General features: G+C 41.7%; 22 pseudogenes; all 22 read right to left on the bottom strand.

Annotated features, from left to right (window-relative positions):
* Positions 1–378: 378 nt before the first annotated feature.
* Positions 379–497, bottom strand: LOC137110575 (5S ribosomal RNA; annotated as a pseudogene).
* Positions 498–1,364: 867 nt separating this feature from the next.
* LOC137111256 (5S ribosomal RNA) lies at positions 1,365–1,483 on the bottom strand (annotated as a pseudogene).
* An 857-nt stretch (positions 1,484–2,340) lies between these two features.
* Positions 2,341–2,459, bottom strand: LOC137111254 (5S ribosomal RNA; annotated as a pseudogene).
* An 857-nt stretch (positions 2,460–3,316) lies between these two features.
* LOC137110596 (5S ribosomal RNA) lies at positions 3,317–3,435 on the bottom strand (annotated as a pseudogene).
* An 867-nt stretch (positions 3,436–4,302) lies between these two features.
* Positions 4,303–4,421, bottom strand: LOC137110558 (5S ribosomal RNA; annotated as a pseudogene).
* Positions 4,422–5,288: 867 nt separating this feature from the next.
* LOC137110557 (5S ribosomal RNA) lies at positions 5,289–5,407 on the bottom strand (annotated as a pseudogene).
* Positions 5,408–7,251: 1,844 nt separating this feature from the next.
* Positions 7,252–7,370, bottom strand: LOC137110304 (5S ribosomal RNA; annotated as a pseudogene).
* An 857-nt stretch (positions 7,371–8,227) lies between these two features.
* On the bottom strand, positions 8,228–8,346 carry LOC137111253 (5S ribosomal RNA; annotated as a pseudogene).
* A 1,844-nt stretch (positions 8,347–10,190) lies between these two features.
* Positions 10,191–10,309, bottom strand: LOC137110699 (5S ribosomal RNA; annotated as a pseudogene).
* Positions 10,310–11,166: 857 nt separating this feature from the next.
* LOC137110836 (5S ribosomal RNA) lies at positions 11,167–11,285 on the bottom strand (annotated as a pseudogene).
* An 868-nt stretch (positions 11,286–12,153) lies between these two features.
* LOC137110555 (5S ribosomal RNA) lies at positions 12,154–12,272 on the bottom strand (annotated as a pseudogene).
* Positions 12,273–14,116: 1,844 nt separating this feature from the next.
* On the bottom strand, positions 14,117–14,235 carry LOC137111252 (5S ribosomal RNA; annotated as a pseudogene).
* An 857-nt stretch (positions 14,236–15,092) lies between these two features.
* Positions 15,093–15,211, bottom strand: LOC137111304 (5S ribosomal RNA; annotated as a pseudogene).
* An 857-nt stretch (positions 15,212–16,068) lies between these two features.
* Positions 16,069–16,177, bottom strand: LOC137110968 (5S ribosomal RNA; annotated as a pseudogene).
* An 857-nt stretch (positions 16,178–17,034) lies between these two features.
* Positions 17,035–17,153, bottom strand: LOC137111251 (5S ribosomal RNA; annotated as a pseudogene).
* Positions 17,154–18,987: 1,834 nt separating this feature from the next.
* LOC137110303 (5S ribosomal RNA) lies at positions 18,988–19,106 on the bottom strand (annotated as a pseudogene).
* An 857-nt stretch (positions 19,107–19,963) lies between these two features.
* LOC137111179 (5S ribosomal RNA) lies at positions 19,964–20,082 on the bottom strand (annotated as a pseudogene).
* An 857-nt stretch (positions 20,083–20,939) lies between these two features.
* LOC137110920 (5S ribosomal RNA) lies at positions 20,940–21,058 on the bottom strand (annotated as a pseudogene).
* A 1,834-nt stretch (positions 21,059–22,892) lies between these two features.
* LOC137111250 (5S ribosomal RNA) lies at positions 22,893–23,011 on the bottom strand (annotated as a pseudogene).
* An 857-nt stretch (positions 23,012–23,868) lies between these two features.
* LOC137110919 (5S ribosomal RNA) lies at positions 23,869–23,987 on the bottom strand (annotated as a pseudogene).
* Positions 23,988–24,844: 857 nt separating this feature from the next.
* On the bottom strand, positions 24,845–24,963 carry LOC137110321 (5S ribosomal RNA; annotated as a pseudogene).
* Positions 24,964–25,830: 867 nt separating this feature from the next.
* LOC137110378 (5S ribosomal RNA) lies at positions 25,831–25,949 on the bottom strand (annotated as a pseudogene).
* Between the last annotated feature and the right edge of the window lie 23 nt (positions 25,950–25,972).

Genomic DNA, 25,972 nt, shown 5'->3' with positions numbered 1-25,972 from the left:
AACCTAACAATTCAAAAATGCTAAATAAGGTTTGGAAACCAAGAACAGCAAACAGGTGCTGATGCCAGAAAGAGCCTCGCTAGCTGTTGGGAACCGTACTTTTAAAACTCCAGGAAGTGTAGGATGGACCAATCAGCTTCCTGTACTGCCCCCCAATCCGGCCAATCAGGCAGGGCACCTATAAGAACAAGAAAATAAAAACAACACATATGGCCAGGACCGTAACATGGTCTATTAGTAATGAAGCACGATGGTTGACAAACCAATCAAGTAGCAAAACAGCAATGAAAGAACAAAATTTGATGAAAATATAGAACAATTTCTATGAATAAATAGGCAGTAACACCAGCTTGTGCTGCCCGTAAACCCAAGCAAAGAAGCTTACAGCACCTGGTATTCCCAGGCGGTCTTCCTACCAAGTACTAACAAGGCCCGGCCCTATTTGGCTGCCGAGATCGGACGGGATCGGGCGCTTAGAGAGCAGTGTGGCCGTAAGCTGCATTTGACATCATCAACAGCTCTCAAAAACGCTGGAGAAGCAGAATGCATGACCCTTGCTAAGAAGAAGATAAATGTGGCAAAGTACAAAGTACTATAACTGTACTGGTCTGTTACGCCTCTGTCTAGGGGGTCAGGGTGCAACATACAAAGATAAATTAGCATGTTCCCTCTCCGATCCCCAAACCAAAATCCAGGATCGAGATGTTCCAACAGAATGATATTTATTTTAAACGAAAGAAAGTGTCAAACAAAACATGACACTACAACTCAGGGCGAACCAAGGCCAACATAATAAACAAAATAAGCCATTTCCCACAGAAAGTGCTAGCTAGCCTGATAGAAATAAACAAACCAAAAGACAGTCGCTAACCCTAACTCCCTAATGTGAAAACAAGAGAAAACAATCAAAAGAAAATGGCAGTCCACCCCTACAGATTTAATACTATTTACAAAATATACAATTTATAAACAAAACCACGGCACAAAACCTAACTATTCAGAAATACTAAATAAGGTTTGGAAACCAAGAACAGCAAACAGGTGCTGATGCCAGAAAGAGCCTCGCTAGCTGTTGGGAACCGTACTTTTAAAACTCCAGGAAGTGTAGGATGGACCACTCAGCTTCCGGTACTGCCCCCAAATCCGGCCAATCAGGCAGGGCACCTATAAGAACAAGAAAATAAAAACAACACATATGGCCAGGACCGTAACATGGTCTATTAGTAATGAAGCACGATGGTTGACAAACCAATAAAGTAGCAAAACAGCAATGAAAGAACAAAATTTGATGAAAATATAGAACAATTTCTATGAATAAATAGGCAGTAACACCAGCTTGTGCTGCCCGTAAACCCAAGCAAAAAAGCTTACAGCACCTGGTATTCCCAGGCGGTCTTCCTACCAAGTACTAACCAGGCCCGGCTCTATTTGGCTGCCGAGATCGGACGAGATCGGGCGCTTAGAGAGCGGTGTGGCCGTAAGCTGCATTTGACATCATCAACAGCTCTTAAAAACGCTGGAGAAGCAGAATGCATGACACTTGCTAAGAAGAAGATAAATGTGGCAAAGTACAAAGTACTATAACTGTACTGGTCTGTTACGCCCCTGTCTAGGGGGTCAGGGTGCCACATACAAAGATAAATTAGCATGTTCCCTCTCCGATCCCCAAACCAAAATCCAGGATCGAGATGTTCCAACAGAATGATATTTATTTTAAACGAAAGAAAGTGTCAAACAAAACATGACACTACAACTCAGGGCGAACCAAGGCCAACATAATAAACAAAATAAGCCATTTCCCACAGAGAGTGCTAGCTAGCCTGATAGAAATAAACAAACCAAAAGACAGTCGCTAACCCTAACTCCCTAATGTGAAAACAGTCCAAAGAAAATGGCAGTTCACCCCTACAGATTTAATACTATTTACAAAATATACAATTTATAAACAAAACCACGGCACAAAACCTAACAATTCAAAAATGCTAAATAAGGTTTGGAAACCAAGAACAGCAAACAGGTGCTGATGCCAGAAAGAGCCTCGCTAGCTGTTGGGAACCGTACTTTTAAAACTCCAGGAAGTGTAGGATGGACCAATCAGCTTCCTGTACTGCCCCCCAATCCGGCCAATCAGGCAGGGCACCTATAAGAACAAGAAAATAAAAACAACACATATGGCCAGGACCGTAACATGGTCTACTAGTAATGAAGCACGATGGTTGGCAAACCAATAAAGTAGCAAAACAGCAATGAAAGAACAAAATTTGATGAAAATATAGAACAATTTCTACGAATAAATAGGCAGTAACACCAGCTTGTGCTGCCCGTAAACCCAAGCAAAAAAGCTTACAGCACCTGGTATTCCCAGGCGGTCTTCCTACCAAGTACTAACCAGGCCCGGCTCTATTTGGCTGCCGAGATCGGACGAGATCGGGCGCTTAGAGAGCGGTGTGGCCGTAAGCTGCATTTGACATCATCAACAGCTCTTAAAAACGCTGGAGAAGCAGAATGCATGACACTTGCTAAGAAGAAGATAAATGTGGCAAAGTACAAAGTACTATAACTGTACTGGTCTGTTACGCCCCTGTCTAGGGGGTCAGGGTGCCACATACAAAGATAAATTAGCATGTTCCCTCTCCGATCCCCAAACCAAAATCCAGGATCGAGATGTTCCAACAGAATGATATTTATTTTAAACGAAAGAAAGTGTCAAACAAAACATGACACTACAACTCAGGGCGAACCAAGGCCAACATAATAAACAAAATAAGCCATTTCCCACAGAGAGTGCTAGCTAGCCTGATAGAAATAAACAAACCAAAAGACAGTCGCTAACCCTAACTCCCTAATGTGAAAACAGTCCAAAGAAAATGGCAGTTCACCCCTACAGATTTAATACTATTTACAAAATATACAATTTATAAACAAAACCACGGCACAAAACCTAACGATTCAAAAATGCTAAATAAGATTTGGAAACCAAGAACAGCAAACAGGTGCTGCTGCCAGAAAGAGCCTCGCTAGCTGTTGGGAACCGTACTTTTAAAACTCCAGGAAGTGTAGGATGGACCAATCAGCTTCCTGTACTTCCCCCAAATCCGGCCAATCAGGCAGGGCACCTATAAGAACAAGAAAATAAAAACAACACATATGGCCAGGACCGTAACATGGTCTACTAGTAATGAAGCACGATGGTTGACAAACCAATAAAGTAGCAAAACAGCAATGAAAGAACAAAATTTGATGAAAATATAGAACAATTTCTATGAATAAATAGGCAGTAACACCAGCTTGAGCTGCCCGTAAACCCAAGCAAAAAAGCTTACAGCACCTGGTATTCCCAGGCGGTCTTCCTACCAAGTACTAACCAGGCCCGGCCCTATTTGGCTGCCGAGATCGGACGAGATCGGGCGCTTGGAGAGCGGTGTGGCCGTAACATGCATTTGACATCATCAACAGCTCTTAAAAACGCTAGAGAAGCAGAATGCATGACACTTGCTAAGAAGAAGATAAATGTGGCAAAGTACAAAGTACTATAACTGTACTGGTCTGTTACGCCCCTGTATAGGGGGTCAGGGTGAAACATACAAAGATAAATTTGCATGTTCCCTCTCCGATCCTCAAACCAAAATCCAGGATTGAGATGTTCCAACAGAATGATATTTATTTTAAACGAAAGAAAGTGTCAAACAAAACATGACACTACAACTCAGGGCGAACCAAGGCCAACATAATAAACAAAATAAGCCATTTCCCACAGAAAGTGCTAGCTAGCCTGATAGAAATAAACAAACCAAAAGATAGTCGCTAACCCTAACTCCCTAATGTGAAAACAAGAGAAAACAATCAAAAGAAAATGGCAGTCCACCCCTACAGATTTAATACTATTTACAAAATATACAATTTATAAACAAAACCACGGCACAAAACCTAACAATTCAAAAATGCTAAATAAGATTTGGAAACCAAGAACAGCAAACAGGTGCTGCTGCCAGAAAGAGCCTCGCTAGCTGTTGGGAACCGTACTTTTAAAACTCCAGGAAGTGTAGGATGGACCAATCAGCTTCCTGTACTTCCCCCAAATCCGGCCAATCAGGCAGGGCACCTATAAGAACAAGAAAATAAAAACAACACATATGGCCAGGACCGTAACATGGTCTACTAGTAATGAAGCACGATGGTTGACAAACCAATAAAGTAGCAAAACAGCAATGAAAGAACAAAATTTGATGAAAATATAGAACAATTTCTATGAATAAATAGGCAGTAACACCAGCTTGAGCTGCCCGTAAACCCAAGCAAAAAAGCTTACAGCACCTGGTATTCCCAGGCGGTCTTCCTACCAAGTACTAACCAGGCCCGGCCCTATTTGGCTGCCGAGATCGGACGAGATCGGGCGCTTAGAGAGCGGTGTGGCCGTAACATGCATTTGACATCATCAACAGCTCTTAAAAACGCTAGAGAAGCAGAATGCATGACACTTGCTAAGAAGAAGATAAATGTGGCAAAGTACAAAGTACTATAACTGTACTGGTCTGTTACGCCCCTGTCTAGGGGGTCAGGGTGAAACATACAAAGATAAATTTGCATGTTCCCTCTCCGATCCCCAAACCAAAATCCAGGATTGAGATGTTCCAACAGAATGATATTTATTTTAAACGAAAGAAAGTGTCAAACAAAACATGACACTACAACTCAGGGCGAACCAAGGCCAACATAATAAACAAAATAAGCCATTTCCCACAGAAAGTGCTAGCTAGCCTGATAGAAAGAAACAAACCAAAAGATAGTCGCTAACCCTAACTCCCTAATGTGAAAACAAGAGAAAACAATCAAAAGAAAATGGCAGTCCACCCCTACAGATTTAATACTATTTACAAAATATACAATTTATAAACAAAACCACGGCACAAAACCTAACGATTCAAAAATGCTAAATAAGATTTGGAAACCAAGAACAGCAAACAGGTGCTGCTGCCAGAAAGAGCCTCGCTAGCTGTTGGGAACCGTACTTTTAAAACTCCAGGAAGTGTAGGATGGACCAATCAGCTTCCTGTACTTCCCCCAAATCCGGCCAATCAGGCAGGGCACCTATAAGAACAAGAAAATAAAAACAACACATATGGCCAGGACCGTAACATGGTCTACTAGTAATGAAGCACGATGGTTGACAAACCAATAAAGTAGCAAAACAGCAATGAAAGAACAAAATTTGATGAAAATATAGAACAATTTCTATGAATAAATAGGCAGTAACACCAGCTTGAGCTGCCCGTAAACCCAAGCAAAAAAGCTTACAGCACCTGGTATTCCCAGGCGGTCTTCCTACCAAGTACTAACCAGGCCCGGCCCTATTTGGCTGCCGAGATCGGACGAGATCGGGCGCTTAGAGAGCGGTGTGGCCGTAACATGCATTTGACATCATCAACAGCTCTTAAAAACGCTAGAGAAGCAGAATGCATGACACTTGCTAAGAAGAAGATAAATGTGGCAAAGTACAAAGTACTATAACTGTACTGGTCTGTTACGCCCCTGTATAGGGGGTCAGGGTGAAACATACAAAGATAAATTTGCATGTTCCCTCTCCGATCCTCAAACCAAAATCCAGGATTGAGATGTTCCAACAGAATGATATTTATTTTAAACGAAAGAAAGTGTCAAACAAAACATGACACTACAACTCAGGGCGAACCAAGGCCAACATAATAAACAAAATAAGCCATTTCCCACAGAAAGTGCTAGCTAGCCTGATAGAAATAAACAAACCAAAAGATAGTCGCTAACCCTAACTCCCTAATGTGAAAACAAGAGAAAACAATCAAAAGAAAATGGCAGTCCACCCCTACAGATTTAATACTATTTACAAAATATACAATTTATAAACAAAACCACGGCACAAAACCTAACAATTCAAAAATGCTAAATAAGATTTGGAAACCAAGAACAGCAAACAGGTGCTGCTGCCAGAAAGAGCCTCGCTAGCTGTTGGGAACCGTACTTTTAAAACTCCAGGAAGTGTAGGATGGACCAATCAGCTTCCTGTACTTCCCCCAAATCCGGCCAATCAGGCAGGGCACCTATAAGAACAAGAAAATAAAAACAACACATATGGCCAGGACCGTAACATGGTCTACTAGTAATGAAGCACGATGGTTGACAAACCAATAAAGTAGCAAAACAGCAATGAAAGAACAAAATTTGATGAAAATATAGAACAATTTCTATGAATAAATAGGCAGTAACACCAGCTTGAGCTGCCCGTAAACCCAAGCAAAAAAGCTTACAGCACCTGGTATTCCCAGGCGGTCTTCCTACCAAGTACTAACCAGGCCCGGCCCTATTTGGCTGACGAGATCGGGCGCTTAGAGAGCGGTGTGGCCGTAACATGCATTTGACATCATCAACAGCTCTTAAAAATGCTAGAGAAGCAGAATGCATGACACTTGCTAAGAAGAAGATAAATGTGGCAAAGTACAAAGTACTATAACTGTACTGGTCTGTTACGCCCCTGTCTAGGGGGTCAGGGTGAAACATACAAAGATAAATTTGCATGTTCCCTCTCCGATCCCCAAACCAAAATCCAGGATTGAGATGTTCCAACAGAATGATATTTATTTTAAACGAAAGAAAGTGTCAAACAAAACATGACACTACAACTCAGGGCGAACCAAGGCAAACATAATAAACAAAATAAGCCATTTCCCACAGAAAGTGCTAGCTAGCCTGATAGAAAGAAACAAACCAAAAGACAGTCGCTAACCCTAACTCCCTAATGTGAAAACAAGAGAAAACAATCAAAAGAAAAATGGCAGTCCACCCCTACAGATTTAATACTATTTACAAAATATACAATTTATAAACAAAACCACGGCACAAAACCTAACAATTCAAAAATGCTAAATAAGGTTTGGAAACCAAGAACAGCAAACAGGTGCTGATGCCAGAAAGAGCCTCGCTAGCTGTTGGGAACCATACTTTTAAAACTCCAGGAAGTGTAGGATGGACCAATCAGCTTCCTGTACTGCCCCCCAATCCAGCCAATCAGGCAGGGCACCTATAAGAACAAGAAAATAAAAACAACACATATGGCCAGGACCGTAACATGGTCTACTAGTAATGAAGCACGATGGTTGACAAACCAATAAAGTAGCAAAACAGCAATGAAAGAACAAAATTTGATGAAAATATAGAACAATTTTTATGAATAAATAGGCAGTAACACCAGCTTGTGCTGCCCGTAAACCCAAGCAAAAAAGCTTACAGCACCTGGTATTCCCAGGCGGTCTTCCTACCAAGTACTAACCAGGTCCGGCCCTATTTGGCTGCCGAGATCGGACGAGATCGGGCGCTCAGAGAGCGGTGTGGCCGTAAGCTGCATTTGACATCATCAACAGCTCTTAAAAACGCTGGAGAAGCAGAATGCATGACACTTGCTAAGAAGAAGATAAATGTGGCAAAGTACAAAGTACTATAACTGTACTGGTCTGTTACGCCCCTGTCTAGGGGGTCAGGGTGCAACATACAAAGATAAATTAGCATGTTCCCTCTCCGATCCCCAAACCAAAATCCAGAATCGAGATGTTCCAACAGAATGATATTTATTTTAAACGAAAGAAAGTGTCAAACAAAACATGACACTACAACTCAGGGCGAACCAAGGCCAACATAATAAACAAAATAAGCCATTTCCCACAGAAAGTGCTAGCTAGCCTGATAGAAATAAACAAACCAAAAGATAGTCGCTAACCCTAACTCCCTAATGTGAAAACAGTCCAAAGAAAATGGCAGTCCACCCCTACAGATTTAATACTATTTACAAAATATACAATTTATAAACAAAACCACGGCACAAAACCTAACAATTCAAAAATGCTAAATAAGATTTGGAAACTAAGAACAGCAAACAGGTGCTGCTGCCAGAAAGAGCCTCGCTAGCTGTTGGGAACCGTACTTTTAAAACTCCAGGAAGTGTAGGATGGACCAATCAGCTTCCTGTACTTCCCCCAAATCCGGCCAATCAGGCAGGGCACCTATAAGAACAAGAAAATAAAAACAACACATATGGCCATGACCGTAACATGGTCTACTAGTAATGAAGCACGATGGTTGACAAACCAATAAAGTAGCAAAACAGCAATGAAAGAACAAAATTTGATGAAAATATAGAACAATTTCTATGAATAAATAGGCAGTAACACCAGCTTGAGCTGCCCGTAAACCCAAGCAAAAAAGCTTACAGCACCTGGTATTCCCAGGCGGTCTTCCTACCAAGTACTAACCAGGCCCGGCTCTATTTGGCTGCCGAGATCGGACGAGATCGGGCGCTTAGAGAGCGGTGTGGCCGTAAGCTGCATTTGACATTATCAACAGCTCTTAAAAACGCTAGAGAAGCAGAATGCATGACACTTGCTAAGAAGAAGATAAATGTGGCAAAGTACAAAGTACTATAACTGTACTGGTCTGTTACGCCCCTGTCTAGGGGGTCAGGGTGAAACATACAAAGATAAATTTGCATGTTCCCTCTCCGATCCTCAAACCAAAATCCAGGATTGAGATGTTCCAACAGAATGATATTTATTTTAAACGAAAGAAAGTGTCAAACAAAACATGACACTACAACTCAGGGCGAACCAAGGCCAACATAATAAACAAAATAAGCCATTTCCCACAGAAAGTGCTAGCTAGCCTGATAGAAATAAACAAACCAAAAGATAGTCGCTAACCCTAACTCCCTAATGTGAAAACAAGAGAAAACAATCAAAAGAAAATGGCAGTCCACCCCTACAGATTTAATACTATTTACAAAATATACAATTTATAAACAAAACCACGGCACAAAACCTAACAATTCAAAAATGCTAAATAAGATTTGGAAACCAAGAACAGCAAACAGGTGCTGCTGCCAGAAAGAGCCTCGCTAGCTGTTGGGAACCGTACTTTTAAAACTCCAGGAAGTGTAGGATGGACCAATCAGCTTCCTGTACTTCCCCCAAATCCGGCCAATCAGGCAGGGCACCTATAAGAACAAGAAAATAAAAACAACACATATGGCCAGGACCGTAACATGGTCTACTAGTAATGAAGCACGATGGTTGACAAACCAATAAAGTAGCAAAACAGCAATGAAAGAACAAAATTTGATGAAAATATAGAACAATTTCTATGAATAAATAGGCAGTAACACCAGCTTGAGCTGCCCGTAAACCCAAGCAAAAAAGCTTACAGCACCTGGTATTCCCAGGCGGTCTTCCTACCAAGTACTAACCAGGCCCGGCCCTATTTGGCTGCCGAGATCGGACGCTTAGAGAGCTGTGTGGCCGTAACATGCATTTGACATCATCAACAGCTCTTAAAAACGCTAGAGAAGCAGAATGCATGACACTTGCTAAGAAGAAGATAAATGTGGCAAAGTACAAAGTACTATAACTGTACTGGTCTGTTACGCCCCTGTCTAGGGGGTCAGGGTGAAACATACAAAGATAAATTTGCATGTTCCCTCTCCGATCCCCAAACCAAAATCCAGGATTGAGATGTTCCAACAGAATGATATTTATTTTAAACGAAAGAAAGTGTCAAACAAAACATGACACTACAACTCAGGGCGAACCAAGGCCAACATAATAAACAAAATAAGCCATTTCCCACAGAAAGTGCTAGCTAGCCTGATAGAAAGAAACAAACCAAAAGACAGTCGCTAACCCTAACTCCCTAATGTGAAAACAAGAGAAAACAATCAAAAGAAAAATGGCAGTCCACCCCTACAGATTTAATACTATTTACAAAATATACAATTTATAAACAAAACCACGGCACAAAACCTAACAATTCAAAAATGCTAAATAAGGTTTGGAAACCAAGAACAGCAAACAGGTGCTGATGCCAGAAAGAGCCTCGCTAGCTGTTGGGAACCGTACTTTTAAAACTCCAGGAAGTGTAGGATGGACCAATCAGCTTCCTGTACTGCCCCCCAATCCAGACAATCAGGCAGGGCACCTATAAGAACAAGAAAATAAAAACAACACATATGGCCAGGACCGTAACATGGTCTACTAGTAATGAAGCACGATGGTTGGCAAACCAATAAAGTAGCAAAACAGCAATGAAAGAACAAAATTTGATGAAAATATAGAACAATTTCTATGAATAAATAGGCAGTAACACCAGCTTGTGCTGCCCGTAAACCCAAGCAAAGAAGCTTACAGCACCTGGTATTCCCAGGCGGTCTTCCTACCAAGTACTAACAAGGCCCGGCCCTATTTGGCTGCCGAGATCGGACGGGATCGGGCGCTTAGAGAGCAGTGTGGCCATAAGCTGCATTTGACATCATCAACAGCTCTCAAAAACGCTGGAGAAGCAGAATGCATGACACTTGCTAAGAAGAAGATAAATGTGGCAAAGTACAAAGTACTATAACTGTACTGGTCTGTTACGCCCCTGTCTAGGGGGTCAGGGTGCAACATACAAAGATAAATTAGCATGTTCCCTCTCCGATCCCCAAACCAAAATCCAGGATCGAGATGTTCCAACAGAATGATATTTATTTTAAACGAAAGAAAGTGTCAAACAAAACATGACACTACAACTCAGGGCGAACCAAGGCCAACATAATAAACAAAATAAGCCATTTCCCACAGAGAGTGCTAGCTAGCCTGATAGAAATAAACAAACCAAAAGACAGTCGCTAACCCTAACTCCCTAATGTGAAAACAGTCCAAAGAAAATGGCAGTTCACCCCTACAGATTTAATACTATTTACAAAATATACAATTTATAAACAAAACCACGGCACAAAACCTAACAATTCAAAAATGCTAAATAAGGTTTAGAAACCAAGAACAGCAAACAGGTGCTGATGCCAGAAAGAGCCTCGCTAGCTGTTGGGAACCGTACTTTTAAAACTCCAGGAAGTGTAGGATGGACCAATCAGCTTCCTGTACTGCCCCCCAATCCGGCCAATCAGGCAGGGCACCTATAAGAACAAGAAAATAAAAACAACACATATGGCCAGGACCGTAACATGGTCTACTAGTAATGAAGCACGATGGTTGGCAAACCAATAAAGTAGCAAAACAGCAATGAAAGAACAAAATTTGATGAAAATATAGAACAATTTCTATGAATAAATAGGCAGTAACACCAGCTTGAGCTGCCCGTAAACCCAAGCAAAAAAGCTTACAGCACCTGGTATTCCCAGGCGGTCTTCCTACCAAGTACTAAACAGGCCCGGCCCTATTTGGCTGCCGAGATCGGACGAGATCGGGCGGTTAGAGAGCGGTGTGGCCGTAACATGCATTTGACATCATCAACAGCTCTTAAAAACGCTAGAGAAGCAGAATGCATGACACTTGCTAAGAAGAAGATAAATGTGGCAAAGTACAAAGTACTATAACTGTACTGGTCTGTTACGCCCCTGTCTAGGGGGTCAGGGTGAAACATACAAAGATAAATTTGCATGTTCCCTCTCCGATCCCCAAACCAAAATCCAGGATTGAGATGTTCCAACAGAATGATATTTATTTTAAACGAAAGAAAGTGTCAAACAAAACATGACACTACAACTCAGGGCGAACCAAGGCCAACATAATAAACAAAATAAGCCATTTCCCACAGAAAGTGCTAGCTAGCCTGATAGAAAGAAACAAACCAAAAGACAGTCGCTAACCCTAACTCCCTAATGTGAAAACAAGAGAAAACAATCAAAAGAAAAATGGCAGTCCACCCCTACAGATTTAATACTATTTACAAAATATACAATTTATAAACAAAACCACGGCACAAAACCTAACGATTCAAAAATGCTAAATAAGATTTGGAAACCAAGAACAGCAAACAGGTGCTGCTGCCAGAAAGAGCCTCGCTAGCTGTTGGGAACCGTACTTTTAAAACTCCAGGAAGTGTAGGATGGACCAATCAGCTTCCTGTACTTCCCCCAAATCCGGCCAATCAGGCAGGGCACCTATAAGAACAAGAAAATAAAAACAACACATATGGCCAGGACCGTAACATGGTCTACTAGTAATGAAGCACGATGGTTGACAAACCAATAAAGTAGCAAAACAGCAATGAAAGAACAAAATTTGATGAAAATATAGAACAATTTCTATGAATAAATAGGCAGTAACACCAGCTTGAGCTGCCCGTAAACCCAAGCAAAAAAGCTTACAGCACCTGGTATTCCCAGGCGGTCTTCCTACCAAGTACTAACCAGGCCCGGCCCTATTTGGCTGCCGAGATCGGACGAGATCGGGCGCTTAGAGAGCGGTGTGGCCGTAACATGCATTTGACATCATCAACAGCTCTTAAAAACGCTAGAGAAGCAGAATGCATGACACTTGCTAAGAAGAAGATAAATGTGGCAAAGTACAAAGTACTATAACTGTACTGGTCTGTTACGCCCCTGTATAGGGGGTCAGGGTGAAACATACAAAGATAAATTTGCATGTTCCCTCTCCGATCCTCAAACCAAAATCCAGGATTGAGATGTTCCAACAGAATGATATTTATTGTAAACGAAAGAAAGTGTCAAACAAAACATGACACTACAACTCAGGGCGAACCAAGGCCAACATAATAAACAAAATAAGCCATTTCCCACAGAAAGTGCTAGCTAGCCTGATAGAAATAAACAAACCAAAAGATAGTCGCTAACCCTAACTCCCTAATGTGAAAACAAGAGAAAACAATCAAAAGAAAATGGCAGTCCACCCCTACAGATTTAATACTATTTACAAAATATACAATTTATAAACAAAACCACGGCACAAAACCTAACAATTCAAAAATGCTAAATAAGATTTGGAAACCAAGAACAGCAAACAGGTGCTGCTGCCAGAAAGAGCCTCGCTAGCTGTTGGGAACCGTACTTTTAAAACTCCAGGAAGTGTAGGATGGACCAATCAGCTTCCTGTACTTCCCCCAAATCCGGCCAATCAGGCAGGGCACCTATAAGAACAAGAAAATAAAAACAACACATATGGCCAGGACCGTAACATGGTCTACTAGTAATGAAGCACGATGGTTGACAAACCAATAAAGTAGCAAAACAGCAATGAAAGAACAAAATTTGATGAAAATATAGAACAATTTCTATGAATAAATAGGCAGTAACACCAGCTTGAGCTGCCCGTAAACCCAAGCAAAAAAGCTTACAGCACCTGGTATTCCCAGGCGGTCTTCCTACCAAGTACTAACCAGGCCCGGCCCTATTTGGCTGACGAGATCGGGCGCTTAGAGAGCGGTGTGGCCGTAACATGCATTTGACATCATCAACAGCTCTTAAAAACGCTAGAGAAGCAGAAGGCATGACACTTGCTAAGAAGAAGATAAATGTGGCAAAGTACAAAGTACTATAACTGTACTGGTCTGTTACGCCCCTGTCTAGGGGGTCAGGGTGAAACATACAAAGATAAATTTGCATGTTCCCTCTCCGATCCCCAAACCAAAATCCAGGATTGAGATGTTCCAACAGAATGATATTTATTTTAAACGAAAGAAAGTGTCAAACAAAACATGACACTACAACTCAGGGCGAACCAAGGCCAACATAATAAACAAAATAAGCCATTTCCCACAGAAAGTGCTAGCTAGCCTGATAGAAAGAAACAAACCAAAAGACAGTCGCTAACCCTAACTCCCTAATGTGAAAACAAGAGAAAACAATCAAAAGAAAAATGGCAGTCCACCCCTACAGATTTAATACTATTTACAAAATATACAATTTATAAACAAAACCACGGCACAAAACCTAACAATTCAAAAATGCTAAATAAGGTTTGGAAACCAAGAACAGCAAACAGGTGCTGATGCCAGAAAGAGCCTCGCTAGCTGTTGGGAACCATACTTTTAAAACTCCAGGAAGTGTAGGATGGACCAATCAGCTTCCTGTACTGCCCCCCAATCCAGCCAATCAGGCAGGGCACCTATAAGAACAAGAAAATAAAAACAACACATATGGCCAGGACCGTAACATGGTCTACTAGTAATGAAGCACGATGGTTGACAAACCAATAAAGTAGCAAAACAGCAATGAAAGAACAAAATTTGATGAAAATATAGAACAATTTCTATGAATAAATAGGCAGTAACACCAGCTTGTGCTGCCCGTAAACCCAAGCAAAAAAGCTTACAGCACCTGGTATTCCCAGGCGGTCTTCCTACCAAGTACTAACCAGGCCCGGCTCTATTTGGCTGCCGAGATCGGACGAGATCGGGCGCTTAGAGAGCGGTGTGGCCGTAAGCTGCATTTGACATCATCAACAGCTCTTAAAAACGCTGGAGAAGCAGAATGCATGACACTTGCTAAGAAGAAGATAAATGTGGCAAAGTACAAAGTACTATAACTGTACTGGTCTGTTACGCCCCTGTCTAGGGGGTCAGGGTGCCACATACAAAGATAAATTAGCATGTTCCCTCTCCGATCCCCAAACCAAAATCCAGGATCGAGATGTTCCAACAGAATGATATTTATTTTAAACGAAAGAAAGTGTCAAACAAAACATGACACTACAACTCAGGGCGAACCAAGGCCAACATAATAAACAAAATAAGCCATTTCCCACAGAAAGTGCTAGCTAGCCTGATAAAAATAAACAAACCAAAAGACAGTCGCTAACCCTAACTCCCTAATGTGAAAACAGTCCAAAGAAAATGGCAGTTCACTCCTACAGATTTAATACTATTTACAAAATATACAATTTATAAACAAAACCACGGCACAAAACCTAACAATTCAAAAATGCTAAATAAGGTTTGGAAAGCAAGAACAGCAAACAGGTGCTGCTGCCAGAAAGAGCCTCGCTAGCTGTTGGGAACCGTACTTTTAAAACTCCAGGAAGTGTAGGATGGACCAATCAGCTTCCTGTACTTCCCCCAAATCCGGCCAATCAGGCAGGGCACCTATAAGAACAACAAAATAAAAACAACACATATGGCCAGGACCGTAACATGGTCTACTAGTAATGAAGCAAGATGGTTGACAAACCAATAAAGTAGCAAAACAGAAATGAAAGAACAAAATTTGATGAAAATATAGAACAATTTCTATGAATAAATAGGCAGTAACACCAGCTTGTGCTGGCCGTAAACCCAAGCAAAAAAGCTTACAGCACCTGGTATTCCCAGGCGGTCTTCCTACCAAGTACTAACCAGGCCCGGCTCTATTTGGCTGCCGAGATCTGACGAGATCGGGCGCTTAGAGAGCGGTGTGGCCGTAAGCTGCATTTGACATCATCAACAGCTCTTAAAAACGCTGGAGAAGCAGAATGCATGACACTTGCTAAGAAGAAGATAAATGTGGCAAAGTACAAAGTACTATAACTGTACTGGTCTGTTACGCCCCTGTCTAGGGGGTCAGGGTGCAACATACAAAGATAAATTAGCATGTTCCCTCTCCGATCCCCAAACCAAAATCCAGGATCGAGATGTTCCAACAGAATGATATTTATTTTAAACGAAAGAAAGTGTCAAACAAAACATGACACTACAACTCAGGGCGAACCAAGGCCAACATAATAAACAAAATAAGCCATTTCCCACAGAAAGTGCTAGCTAGCCTGATAGAAATAAACAAACCAAAAGACAGTCGCTAACCCTAACTCCCTAATGTGAAAACAGTCCAAAGAAAATGGCAGTTCACCCCTACAGATTTAATACTATTTACAAAATATACAATTTATAAACAAAACCACAGCACAAAACCTAACAATTCAAAAATGCTAAATAAGGTTTGGAAACCAAGAACAGCAAACAGGTGCTGATGCCAGAAAGAGCCTCGCTAGCTGTTGGGAACCGTACTTTTAAAACTCCAGGAAGTGTAGGATGGACCAATCAGCTTCCTGTACTGCCCCCCAATCCGGCCAATCAGGCAGGGCACCTATAAGAACAAGAAAATAAAAACAACACATATGGCCAGGACCGTAACATGGTCTACTAGTAATGAAGCACGATGGTTGGCAAACCAATAAAGTAGCAAAACAGCAATGAAAGAACAAAATTTGATGAAAATATAGAACAATTTCTACGAATAAATAGGCAGTAACACCAGCTTGTGCTGCCCGTAAACCCAAGCAAAAAAGCTTACAGCACCTGGTATTCCCAGGCGGTCTTCCTACCAAGTACTAACCAGGCCCGGCTCTATTTGGCTGCCGAGATCGGACGCTTAGAGAGCGGTGTGGCCGTAAGCTGCATTTGACATCATCAACAGCTCTTAAAAACGCTGGAGAAGCAGAATGCATGACACTTGCTAAGAAGAAGATAAATGTGGCAAAGTACAAAGTACTATAACTGTACTGGTCTGTTACGCCCCTGTCTAGGGGGTCAGGGTGCCACATACAAAGATAAATTAGCATGTTCCCTCTCCGATCCCCAAACCAAAATCCAGGATCGAGATGTTCCAACAGAATGATATTTATTTTAAACGAAAGAAAGTGTCAAACAAAACATGACACTACAACTCAGGGCGAACCAAGGCCAACATAATAAACAAAATAAGCCATTTCCCACAGAGAGTGCTAGCTAGCCTGATAGAAATAAACAAACCAAAAGACAGTCGCTAACCCTAACTCCCTAATGTGAAAACAGTCCAAAGAAAATGGCAGTTCACCCCTACAGATTTAATACTATTTACAAAATATACAATTTATAAACAAAACCACGGCACAAAACCTAACAATTCAAAAATGCTAAATAAGGTTTGGAAACCAAGAACAGCAAACAGGTGCTGATGCCAGAAAGAGCCTCGCTAGCTGTTGGGAACCGTACTTTTAAAACTCCAGGAAGTGTAGGATGGACCAATCAGCTTCCTGTACTGCCCCCCAATCCGGCCAATCAGGCAGGGCACCTATAAGAACAAGAAAATAAAAACAACACATATGGCCAGGACCGTAACATGGTCTACTAGTAATGAAGCACGATGGTTGGCAAACCAATAAAGTAGCAAAACAGCAATGAAAGAACAAAATTTGATGAAAATATAGAACAATTTCTACGAATAAATAGGCAGTAACACCAGCTTGTGCTGCCCGTAAACCCAAGCAAAAAAGCTTACAGCACCTGGTATTCCCAGGCGGTCTTCCTACCAAGTACTAACCAGGCCCGGCTCTATTTGGCTGCCGAGATCGGACGAGATCGGGCGCTTAGAGAGCGGTGTGGCCGTAAGCTGCATTTGACATCATCAACAGCTCTTAAAAACGCTGGAGAAGCAGAATGCATGACACTTGCTAAGAAGAAGATAAATGTGGCAAAGTACAAAGTACTATAACTGTACTGGTCTGTTACGCCCCTGTCTAGGGGGTCAGGGTGCCACATACAAAGATAAATTAGCATGTTCCCTCTCCGATCCCCAAACCAAAATCCAGGATCGAGATGTTCCAACAGAATGATATTTATTTTAAACGAAAGAAAGTGTCAAACAAAACATGACACTACAACTCAGGGCGAACCAAGGCCAACATAATAAACAAAATAAGCCATTTCCCACAGAGAGTGCTAGCTAGCCTGATAGAAATAAACAAACCAAAAGACAGTCGCTAACCCTAACTCCCTAATGTGAAAACAGTCCAAAGAAAATGGCAGTTCACCCCTACAGATTTAATACTATTTACAAAATATACAATTTATAAACAAAACCACGGCACAAAACCTAACAATTCAAAAATGCTAAATAAGGTTTGGAAACCAAGAACAGCAAACAGGTGCTGATGCTAGAAAGAGCCTCGCTAGCTGTTGGGAACCGTACTTTTAAAACTCCAGGAAGTGTAGGATGGACCAATCAGCTTCCTGTACTTCCCCCCAATCCGGCCAATCAGGCAGGGCACCTTTAAGAACAAGAAAATAAAAACAACACATATGGCCAGGACCGTAACATGGTCTACTAGTAATGAAGCACGATGGTTGACAAACCAATAAAGTAGCAAAACAGCAATGAAAGAACAAAATTTGATGAAAATATAGAACAATTTCTATGAATAAATAGGCAGTAACACCAGCTTGAGCTGCCCGTAAACCCAAGCAAAAAAGCTTACAGCACCTGGTATTCCCAGGCGGTCTTCCTACCAAGTACTAACCAGGCCCGGCCCTATTTGGCTGCCGAGATCGGACGCTTAGAGAGCGGTGTGGCCGTAACATGCATTTGACATCATCAACAGCTCTTAAAAACGCTAGAGAAGCAGAAGGCATGACACTTGCTAAGAAGAAGATAAATGTGGCAAAGTACAAAGTACTATAACTGTACTGGTCTGTTACGCCCCTGTCTAGGGGGTCAGGGTGAAACATACAAAGATAAATTTGCATGTTCCCTCTCCGATCCCCAAACCAAAATCCAGGATTGAGATGTTCCAACAGAATGATATTTATTTTAAACGAAAGAAAGTGTCAAACAAAACATGACACTACAACTCAGGGCGAACCAAGGCCAACATAATAAACAAAATAAGCCATTTCCCACAGAAAGTGCTAGCTAGCCTGATAGAAAGAAACAAACCAAAAGACAGTCGCTAACCCTAACTCCCTAATGTGAAAACAAGAGAAAACAATCAAAAGAAAAATGGCAGTCCACCCCTACAGATTTAATACTATTTACAAAATATACAATTTATAAACAAAACCACGGCACAAAACCTAACAATTCAAAAATGCTAAATAAGGTTTGGAAACCAAGAACAGCAAACAGGTGCTGATGCCAGAAAGAGCCTCGCTAGCTGTTGGGAACCATACTTTTAAAACTCCAGGAAGTGTAGGATGGACCAATCAGCTTCCTGTACTGCCCCCCAATCCAGCCAATCAGGCAGGGCACCTATAAGAACAAGAAAATAAAAACAACACATATGGCCAGGACCGTAACATGGTCTACTAGTAATGAAGCACGATGGTTGACAAACCAATAAAGTAGCAAAACAGCAATGAAAGAACAAAATTTGATGAAAATATAGAACAATTTTTATGAATAAATAGGCAGTAACACCAGCTTGTGCTGCCCGTAAACCCAAGCAAAAAAGCTTACAGCACCTGGTATTCCCAGGCGGTCTTCCTACCAAGTACTAACCAGGTCCGGCCCTATTTGGCTGCCGAGATCGGACGAGATCGGGCGCTCAGAGAGCGGTGTGGCCGTAAGCTGCATTTGACATCATCAACAGCTCTTAAAAACGCTGGAGAAGCAGAATGCATGACACTTGCTAAGAAGAAGATAAATGTGGCAAAGTACAAAGTACTATAACTGTACTGGTCTGTTACGCCCCTGTCTAGGGGGTCAGGGTGCAACATACAAAGATAAATTAGCATGTTCCCTCTCCGATCCCCAAACCAAAATCCAGAATCGAGATGTTCCAACAGAATGATATTTATTTTAAACGAAAGAAAGTGTCAAACAAAACATGACACTACAACTCAGGGCGAACCAAGGCCAACATAATAAACAAAATAAGCCATTTCCCACAGAAAGTGCTAGCTAGCCTGATAGAAATAAACAAACCAAAAGATAGTCGCTAACCCTAACTCCCTAATGTGAAAACAGTCCAAAGAAAATGGCAGTCCACCCCTACAGATTTAATACTATTTACAAAATATACAATTTATAAACAAAACCACGGCACAAAACCTAACAATTCAAAAATGCTAAATAAGGTTTGGAAACCAAGAACAGCAAACAGGTGCTGATGCCAGAAAGAGCCTCGCTAGCTGTTGGGAACCATACTTTTAAAACTCCAGGAAGTGTAGGATGGACCAATCAGCTTCCTGTACTGCCCCCCAATCCAGCCAATCAGGCAGGGCACCTATAAGAACAAGAAAATAAAAACAACACATATGGCCAGGACCGTAACATGGTCTACTAGTAATGAAGCACGATGGTTGACAAACCAATAAAGTAGCAAAACAGCAATGAAAGAACAAAATTTGATGAAAATATAGAACAATTTCTATGAATAAATAGGCAGTAACACCAGCTTGTGCTGCCCGTAAACCCAAGCAAAAAAGCTTACAGCACCTGGTATTCCCAGGTGGTCTTCCTACCAAGTACTAACCAGGCCCGGCTCTATTTGGCTGCCGAGATCGGACGAGATCGGGCGCTTAGAGAGCGGTGTGGCCGTAAGCTGCATTTGACATCATCAACAGCTCTTAAAAACGCTGGAGAAGCAGAATGCATGACACTTGCTAAGAAGAAGATAAATGTGGCAAAGTACAAAGTACTATAACTGTACTGGTCTGTTACGCCCCTGTCTAGGGGGTCAGGGTGCCACATACAAAGATAAATTAGCATGTTCCCTCTCCGATCCCCAAACCAAAATCCAGGATCGAGATGTTCCAACAGAATGATATTTATTTTAAACGAAAGAAAGTGTCAAACAAAACATGACACTACAACTCAGGGCGAACCAAGGCCAACATAATAAACAAAATAAGCCATTTCCCACAGAAAGTGCTAGCTAGCCTGATAGAAATAAACAAACCAAAAGACAGTCGCTAACCCTAACTCCCTAATGTGAAAACAGTCCAAAGAAAATGGCAGTTCACCCCTACAGATTTAATACTATTTACAAAATATACAATTTATAAACAAAACCACGGCACAAAACCTAACAATTCAAAAATGCTAAATAAGGTTTGGAAACCAAGAACAGCAAACAGGTGCTGATGCCAGAAAGAGCCTCGCTAGCTGTTGGGAACCGTACTTTTAAAACTCCAGGAAGTGTAGGATGGACCAATCAGCTTCCTGTACTGCCCCCCAATCCGGCCAATCAGGCAGGGCACCTATAAGAACAAGAAAATAAAAACAACACATATGGCCAGGACCGTAACATGGTCTATTAGTAATGAAGCACGATGGTTGACAAACCAATCAAGTAGCAAAACAGCAATGAAAGAACAAAATTTGATGAAAATATAGAACAATTTCTATGAATAAATAGGCAGTAACACCAGCTTGTGCTGCCCGTAAACCCAAGCAAAGAAGCTTACAGCACGTGGTATTCCCAGGCGGTCTTCCTACCAAGTACTAACAAGGCCCGGCCCTATTTGGCTGCCGAGATCGGACGGGATCGGGCGCTTAGAGAGCAGTGTGGCCGTAAGCTGCATTTGACATCATCAACAGCTCTCAAAAACGCTGGAGAAGCAGAATGCATGACCCTTGCTAAGAAGAAGATAAATGTGGCAAAGTACAAAGTACTATAACTGTACTGGTCTGTTACGCCTCTGTCTAGGGGGTCAGGGTGCAACATACAAAGATAAATTAGCATGTTCCCTCTCCGATCCCCAAACCAAAATCCAGGATCGAGATGTTCCAACAGAATGATATTTATTTTAAACGAAAGAAAGTGTCAAACAAAACATGACACTACAACTCAGGGCGAACCAAGGCCAACATAATAAACAAAATAAGCCATTTCCCACAGAAAGTGCTAGCTAGCCTGATAGAAATAAACAAACCAAAAGACAGTCGCTAACCCTAACTCCCTAATGTGAAAACAGTCCAAAGAAAATGGCAGTTCACCCCTACAGATTTAATACTATTTACAAAATATACAATTTATAAACAAAACCACGGCACAAAACCTAACAATTCAAAAATGCTAAATAAGGTTTGGAAACCAAGAACAGCAAACAGGTGCTGATGCTAGAAAGAGCCTCGCTAGCTGTTGGGAACCGTACTTTTAAAACTCCAGGAAGTGTAGGATGGACCAATCAGCTTCCTGTACTTCCCCCAAATCCGGCCAATCAGGCAGGGCACCTATAAGAACAAGAAAATAAAAACAACACATATGGCCAGGACCGTAACATGGTCTACTAGTAATGAAGCACGATGGTTGACAAACCAATAAAGTAGCAAAACAGCAATGAAAGAACAAAATTTGATGAAAATATAGAACAATTTCTATGAATAAATAGGCAGTAACACCAGCTTGAGCTGCCCGTAAACCCAAGCAAAAAAGCTTACAGCACCTGGTATTCCCAGGCGGTCTTCCTACCAAGTACTAACCAGGCCCGGCCCTATTTGGCTGCCGAGATCGGACGCTTAGAGAGCGGTGTGGCCGTAACATGCATTTGACATCATCAACAGCTCTTAAAAACGCTAGAGAAGCAGAAGGCATGACACTTGCTAAGAAGAAGATAAATGTGGCAAAGTACAAAGTACTATAACTGTACTGGTCTGTTACGCCCCTGTCTAGGGGGTCAGGGTGAAACATACAAAGATAAATTTGCATGTTCCCTCTCCGATCCCCAAACCAAAATCCAGGATTGAGATGTTCCAACAGAATGATATTTATTTTAAACGAAAGAAAGTGTCAAACAAAACATGACACTACAACTCAGGGCGAACCAAGGCCAACATAATAAACAAAATAAGCCATTTCCCACAGAAAGTGCTAGCTAGCCTGATAGAAAGAAACAAACCAAAAGACAGTCGCTAACCCTAACTCCCTAATGTGAAAACAAGAGAAAACAATCAAAAGAAAAATGGCAGTCCACCCCTACAGATTTAATACTATTTACAAAATATACAATTTATAAACAAAACCACGGCACAAAACCTAACAATTCAAAAATGCTAAATAAGGTTTGGAAACCAAGAACAGCAAACAGGTGCTGATGCCAGAAAGAGCCTCGCTAGCTGTTGGGAACCATACTTTTAAAACTCCAGGAAGTGTAGGATGGACCAATCAGCTTCCTGTACTGCCCCCCAATCCAGCCAATCAGGCAGGGCACCTATAAGAACAAGAAAATAAAAACAACACATATGGCCAGGACCGTAACATGGTCTACTAGTAATGAAGCACGATGGTTGACAAACCAATAAAGTAGCAAAACAGCAATGAAAGAACAAAATTTGATGAAAATATAGAACAATTTCTATGAATAAATAGGCAGTAACACCAGCTTGTGCTGCCCGTAAACCCAAGCAAAAAAGCTTACAGCACCTGGTATTCCCAGGCGGTCTTCCTACCAAGTACTAACCAGGCCCGGCTCTATTTGGCTGCCGAGATCGGACGAGATCGGGCGCTTAGAGAGCGGTGTGGCCGTAAGCTGCATTTGACATCATCAACAGCTCTTAAAAACGCTGGAGAAGCAGAATGCATGACACTTGCTAAGAAGAAGATAAATGTGGCAAAGTACAAAGTACTATAACTGTACTGGTCTGTTACGCCCCTGTCTAGGGGGTCAGGGTGCCACATACAAAGATAAATTAGCATGTTCCCTCTCCGATCCCCAAACCAAAATCCAGGATCGAGATGTTCCAACAGAATGATATTTATTTTAAACGAAAGAAAGTGTCAAACAAAACATGACACTACAACTCAGGGCGAACCAAGGCCAACATAATAAACAAAATAAGCCATTTCCCACAGAAAGTGCTAGCTAGCCTGATAGAAATAAACAAACCAAAAGACAGTCGCTAACCCTAACTCCCTAATGTGAAAACAGTCCAAAGAAAATGGCAGTTCACCCCTACAGATTTAATACTATTTACAAAATATACAATTTATAAACAAAACCACGGCACAAAACCTAACAATTCAAAAATGCTAAATAAGGTTTGGAAACCAAGAACAGCAAACAGGTGCTGATGCCAGAAAGAGCCTCGCTAGCTGTTGGGAACCGTACTTTTAAAACTCCAGGAAGTGTAGGATGGACCAATCAGCTTCCTGTACTGCCCCCCAATCCGGCCAATCAGGCAGGGCACCTATAAGAACAAGAAAATAAAAACAACACATATGGCCAGGACCGTAACATGGTCTATTAGTAATGAAGCACGATGGTTGACAAACCAATCAAGTAGCAAAACAGCAATGAAAGAACAAAATTTGATGAAAATATAGAACAATTTCTATGAATAAATAGGCAGTAACACCAGCTTGTGCTGCCCGTAAACCCAAGCAAAGAAGCTTACAGCACGTGGTATTCCCAGGCGGTCTTCCTACCAAGTACTAACAAGGCCCGGCCCTATTTGGCTGCCGAGATCGGACGGGATCGGGCGCTTAGAGAGCAGTGTGGCCGTAAGCTGCATTTGACATCATCAACAGCTCTCAAAAACGCTGGAGAAGCAGAATGCATGACCCTTGCTAAGAAGAAGATAAATGTGGCAAAGTACAAAGTACTATAACTGTACTGGTCTGTTACGCCTCTGTCTAGGGGGTCAGGGTGCAACATACAAAGATAAATTAGCATGTTCCCTCTCCGATCCCCAAACCAAAATCCAGGATCGAGATGTTCCAACAGAATGATATTTATTTTAAACGAAAGAAAGTGTCAAACAAAACATGACACTACAACTCAGGGCGAACCAAGGCCAACATAATAAACAAAATAAGCCATTTCCCACAGAAAGTGCTAGCTAGCCTGATAGAAATAAACAAACCAAAAGACAGTCGCTAACCCTAACTCCCTAATGTGAAAACAGTCCAAAGAAAATGGTAGTTCACCCCTACAGATTTAATACTATTTACAAAATATACAATTTATAAACAAAACCACGGCACAAAACCTAACAATTCAGAAATACTAAATAAGGTTTGGAAACCAAGAACAGCAAACAGGTGCTGATGCCAGAAAGAGCCTCGCTAGCTGTTGGGAACCGTACTTTTAAAACTCCAGGAAGTGTAGGATGGACCACTCAGCTTCCGGTACTGCCCCCCAATCCGGCCAATCAGGCAGGGCACCTATAAGAACAAGAAAATAAAAACAACACATATGGCCAGGACCGTAACATGGTCTATTAGTAATGAAGCACGATGGTTGACAAACCAATAAAGTAGCAAAACAGCAATGAAAGAACAAAATTTGATGAAAATATAGAACAATTTCTATGAATAAATAGGCAGTAACACCAGCTTGTGCTGCCCGTAAACCCAAGCAAAAAAGCTTACAGCACCTGGTATTCCCAGGCGGTCTTCCTACCAAGTGCTAACCAGGCCCGGCTCTATTTGGCTGCCGAGATCGGACGAGATCGGGCGCTTAGAGAGCGGTGTGGCCGTAAGCTGCATTTGACATCATCAACAGCTCTTAAAAACGCTGGAGAAGCAGAATGCATGACCCTTGCTAAGAAGAAGATAAATGTGGCAAAGTACAAAGTACTATAACTGTACTGGTCTGTTACGCCTCTGTCTAGGGGGTCAGGGTGCAACATACAAAGATAAATTAGCATGTTCCCTCTCCGATCCCCAAACCAAAATCCAGGATCGAGATGTTCCAACAGAATGATATTTATTTTAAACGAAAGAAAGTGTCAAACAAAACATGACACTACAACTCAGGGCGAACCAAGGCCAACATAATAAACAAAATAAGCCATTTCCCACAGAAAGTGCTAGCTAGCCTGATAGAAATAAACAAACCAAAAGACAGTCGCTAACCCTAACTCCCTAATGTGAAAACAAGAGAAAACAATCAAAAGAAAATGGCAGTCCACCCCTACAGATTTAATACTATTTACAAAATATACAATTTATAAACAAAACCACGGCACAAAACCTAACAATTCAAAAATGCTAAATAAGGTTTGGAAAGCAAGAACAGCAAACAGGTGCTGCTGCCAGAAAGAGCCTCGCTAGCTGTTGGGAACCGTACTTTTAAAACTCCAGGAAGTGTAGGATGGACCAATCAGCTTCCTGTACTTCCCCCAAATCCGGCCAATCAGGCAGGGCACCTATAAGAACAACAAAATAAAAACAACACATATGGCCAGGACCGTAACATGGTCTACTAGTAATGAAGCAAGATGGTTGACAAACCAATAAAGTAGCAAAACAGAAATGAAAGAACAAAATTTGATGAAAATATAGAACAATTTCTATGAATAAATAGGCAGTAACACCAGCTTGTGCTGGCCGTAAACCCAAGCAAAAAAGCTTACAGCACCTCGTATTCCCAGGCGGTCTTCCTACCAAGTACTAACCAGGCCCGGCTCTATTTGGCTGCCGAGATCTGACGAGATCGGGCGCTTAGAGAGCGGTGTGGCCATAAGCTGCATTTGACATCATCAACAGCT

The sequence above is a fragment of the Channa argus genome, unplaced genomic scaffold (assembly GCF_033026475.1).
Source record: "Channa argus isolate prfri unplaced genomic scaffold, Channa argus male v1.0 Contig009, whole genome shotgun sequence".
In the NCBI taxonomy this organism is placed as follows: domain Eukaryota; kingdom Metazoa; phylum Chordata; class Actinopteri; order Anabantiformes; family Channidae; genus Channa; species Channa argus.
Note: the sequence above shows the minus strand (reverse complement) of the source record. Positions and strands in the feature narration are given on the sequence as shown.